The following is a 5000-nucleotide window of genomic DNA, read 5'->3' on the forward strand; positions in this document are numbered from 1 at the left end:
CCCTCCCCATTTTCCCACTCCCTCCTATGCAGTGTAGTGGCCCCAGCTGTGGGGGATTATGGGTAAACGCCTGTTGAACATGTCCCTCTTGCCTTGCCATCCACCCATCTCCTAAGGTGCATATGGCGTCCGTCTGGTGCCAATAAACTGGAGTGCTCAGTGCATTGTGGCCAGCGAGTGATTAGCTCACACTCTGGGCTGTTAAATGCAAATGTGGAGGCGTTATTGTGCAACGTGTGCGTGTGTGTGTGTGTGTGTGTGTACATAGTATGGAAGAGCTATAGGACAACGCAGATGCAGAGGGATTGTGTGTGTGTGTGTGTGTGTGTGCGTGTGTATGTGTGTATAGATAGTTTGGAGGTGAATATAGGACTGTGTGTGTGTGTGTGTGTGTGTGTGTGTGTTTGTGTGTGTGTGTGTGTGGTAGTCTGTGTGTGTGTATATGTGTGGTGTTAGTTGTGGTGGTGGTGGTGATGTTTGTGTGTGGAGTGTACTGTATGTGCTATGTGTGTGTGGTGGTGGTCTCTGTGTGTGTGTGTGTGTGTGTGTGTGTGTGCGCGTGTGTGTGTGTGTGGTGGTTGTGTGTGTGTGTGTGTGTGTGTGTGTGTGGTGGTTGTGTGTGTGTGTGTGTATGTGGTGTGTGTGTGTGTGTGGTGGTTGTGTGTGTGTGTGTGTATGTGGTGTGTGTGTGTGTGTGTGTGTGTGTGTGTGTGTGTGTGTGTGTGTGTGTGTGTGTGTGTGGAGGGGGCTTATCACAGGGGTACGAGGCTAGATATAGGGAAGGGTGGGGGGGCTATCTGCCCACACCAGCTGAGGAGGAGGAGGATGAAGAAGAGGAGTATTGGGGGGGGGGGGGCATTTCAGCTGGGTGCAGGAAGTGAGATAGCCCAGTGAACGTGTGTGTGTGTGTGTGTGTGTGTGTGTGAGAGAGAGGGTAGGGTGGATTCTTCCTTGCAATCCAGGGATTGAGGTCTGTGGAGTGAGACAAATCTGCCTAACACCTTTCTCTCTCAACCTCTCAACAGCAGTGTGTGTGTGTGTGTGTGTGTGTGTGTGTGTGTGTGTGGGAGCATGTTTGTGTGTCTGTGAGTGTGTCTGTGTGAGTGTGGGTGTGTGTGTGTTTGTTTGTGTCTTGCTAGATTATCTATCTTAAAAAATGGTCACTGGCTCTTTCAGCCCTTTAGCCAGACAAAGATTCGGTTAGCTGAGGTCACCACCCACACAAAGGCAATCAACAGGAAAAGTGTGTCATTGGTATCGAGCCAAGAAGATGCTGGGAAATTCTACAAAATCTGTGGTTCTTATTCTATTTCTTTCTCTTTTACACACACACAAAACACACACTCCCACATATACACACATGCAAACAGACACATATTAACACCCACCCACCTACAGAAGCACACACATGCAAACTCCCTTAACACACACACTCTCTCTCTCCCCAACTCACTCTCTCCCACTCTCTCTCTCACACACAAACACACACACATACACACACACACACACACAGTGTCATGGTTGCCAAGTTAAGCGCCTCTCATTTGGCTTGGCCTGAGGCTGTTGTAATCCCGTTAAGCACCTGCACAATGCGCTAACAGCTGGGTTGCCCAGACTGTGCAGAGGAGCAGAAGGAGACACACACACAGACACACACACACACACAGACACACACACACACACACACACACACACACACACACACACACACACACACACACACACACACACACACACATCCCGTAAGCACCTGCACAATGCGCTAACAGCCACCCAGCAGCAGTGATTATGGTCACACATCCGGATCAAGTCAGTGGCATCAGAACTAAGCCACATCTGGTCGTGTGTTGGTAGTATATCAGATTCAGCAGTCCCAGACTCTGGCCCCATATCCAGTTCAGGACTATCAGGACAGCACACACACACACACACACACACACACACACACACACACACACACACACACACACACACACACACACACACACACACACACACACACACACGCACACACTGCTGCATGATGTGGTCTGTGTTCTGGCACTAGTTGTAGATATTGATATTGGTCGACATGATCAGTTTCCCAGAGTGGGAACATGAGGGGTGCAGCACACACAAAACTCCCCCTCCCAAAACTGGAGTGGGCACCCTTCTAGTTAAAGCAGGCTGCTAGCTGAGGTCTCACCAGGGGCACCGCTAGGGGGGGGGGGGAGGAAGGTAGGACGTTTCTAAGGGCCCAGCACTGACAGGGGGCCCCCAGAGAGCCCTCCTAATAGTATATATTATCGGGGGGCCCAGAAGTATTGTCTGTCATAGGGCCCAAATGATCTAGTAGCGCCCCTGGGTCTCACACACAGGGGTTATGGAAGAGGGAAAGGGGCTGTGGATAGGTCGTCTCCCTACTCGAGTGGGGCATCCATCAAACAGCGCCCAACTCTAACTAACACATTTTATAATCCGTAGAAATAGAAAAAGAAAAAGGAGAGATGAAGAGAAAGAGAGAAGTACGGACAGAAACAGAGAGGGATTTATAGAGAAAGAAAGAGAGAGAAAGAAAGGGAGAGAGAGAGAGAGACAGGCAGACAGACAGACAGATACACACAGAAACGGATAAGGATAGAAAATTAGGGAGAGTAAATGACAATGCTGGCAACATTGAACTGAATTGAATTGAACAAGACAGTGCACTGACTCACTGTGTTCATCTCTCTCTCTCTCTCTCTCTCTCTCTCTCTCTCTCATTCTCTCTCTTTATCCCTCTCTCCCTCTCATTCTCTCTCTCATTCTCTCTCTCTCTCACACACACACTTTCTGTTTCTCTTTCTTTCTCTCCCTCTCCCTCCCTCTCTCTCTCTCTCTTTCTCCCTCCCCCTCTCTCTCTCTCCATCTCTCTCTCTATCCCTTTATTTATCTTCTTTTCTCTTTCTCTCACTCTCTCTCTCTCTCTCTCTCTCTCTCTCTTCCCCTTGTGCTGTGCAGTGGTAACAGTAGCCAGGCCTGCTGTGGGGGTCCAGTTGGTGGTGGAGGCTCCTGATGGTTTAATGGGGACCCAAGCGGAGCTCCGCACAGATGCGTCCCCCACTTTTAGGGCCCCCCAACGGCCAATTTCCTCTCCATGGGACCCCAGAGCACACGCGCCGAGGAGGGGGTGGCCCCCGTTAATCGCTTTTATGGGAGACGCTGAATTAGGTTAACACGTCTAGTTGTCTTATTACAGTTGTGAGTGTGTCTGTGTGTGTGTGTGTGTGTGTTTGTGTGTGTGTGATTGTGTGTGTGTGTGTGTGTGTTGTCATACCCTGAGGCCATACTTAGAAGTAGCCAGCTGCAAAGAGAGCTACCGTCTCTCTCGGTCTCCATTACACACACACTCACACACAAATACACACATATCTATCTCACACACACTGACGTGTGTAAACATAATCTCTCTCTGTAACTGCTCATTGGTGTAAACTGAGACTCATCTGTTGGCCAGATGAGATTCATCCCTCTCTCTCTCTCTCTCTCTCTCTCTGTCCCTCTCTCTTGTCTGTCTCGCAGTTTGTGTGTGTGTGTGTGTGTGTGTGTGTGTGTGTATGTGTCGGTGTGTGCATCTATGCATACTCTCTCTCTCTCTTTCTCTCTCTCTCTCTCTGTCCCTCTCTCTGTGTCCCTCTGTGTCTCTAACTCCTAACTGCCTGCTCTTCCTGAGAGATTAAGCTGTTGTGGGTAATGTTACGGTGAGTGACCATGGTCTGGGTTCAGTGTCTGTTCACTGTGGGCCTCTGCACTCAGATGACTTCAGAAGTCCATCTGGACTCAGCAGAGAATCAGCAACAAAGAGTCCATCCACAATACAAATCACACTACCTCGAAAAAATAATCAAAAATCAAGATCAGAATCATTTAAGTAATATACTATTCTTAAAGTCTGGTCTTCTTCTTCAGTTCAATCAGCCTGTGATGAATTATGGCATACAGAATCAGCTTTATTGGCCAGGTTTGCGTAAACAAACAAGGAATTTGACTCCGGTTAATATTTGCTCTCAAAGTACAACACTCACTTAACATATAAGAATAAATAAATAAAAAAATACGGTAACACTTTATAATAACTACACACAATTCATCATTTATTAAGCCTTTGTTACTTATTAGTTAATGGTTTGTTCATCATTAGTAGTTTCTTGTTCATACATAATTTATCATCAGTAAAGCATTTGTTCACACAATTATAAATGGTTTGTTCATAGTAAATAAGCCTATCCAAAAATATGTTTGTAAGTACATGATTTATACTTAATAAGTAATGAAACAACCACTTATAATGAAATCATTTTCTTATTATAAACCAGTTGCAAACTATTACAAAATGCTTTGTTCATCATTTGTAAAGCATTGTTCCTATGTTGATTCTCATAAACAAAGTATTTGTACGCACAATTATAAATGGTTTGTTCATAGTAAATAAGCCTATATCTAAAATATGTTTATGAATTATTGTTAATACTTAATACATTTTGCAATAATATTTTGTTGATGAAGTAATATTTCCATTATTTAACAGTTGTTACACATGCACTAATGATTAATTAGGGTGAGGATACATATTTTATAAACCACTTCCTAATACTATAATTCATGATTAACTCAGGAGTTACAAGTGGTTAGTTAATGATATTTTGTGAGCTTATCTAAAGTGAGGACTTTCTATGCCTTGCAACACATTTTCAAATGAGTTGTAAAGATTACATTCACATTCATTCATTTAGCAGACAAGCGACGTAAACATGTCAATTAAATTGAAGGCCATTGACATAACAATGAAAGCTGGGAATCGAACCCCCAACTTTTCAGGCTAATGCATACTAGTCCTGCTCCTTATCCACTACACTACCTTGGCCCAGACAGAAACCCCTACAACTATGCAAGAGTTTCTGTTTTCTTCTACTACACACTGTTATTAAACATCTGTAAAGTATTATTAAATGCTGTATTCTTCGTTTGTAAAGCATTATTCC

Source organism: Alosa pseudoharengus, unplaced genomic scaffold (assembly GCF_046254945.1).
Source record: "Alosa pseudoharengus isolate Yale_2024_CS ecotype anadromous, Long Island Sound unplaced genomic scaffold, YU_APseudo_1.1 YU_APseudo_1.1_scf_20, whole genome shotgun sequence".
Taxonomy (NCBI): Eukaryota; Metazoa; Chordata; class Actinopteri; order Clupeiformes; family Clupeidae; genus Alosa; species Alosa pseudoharengus.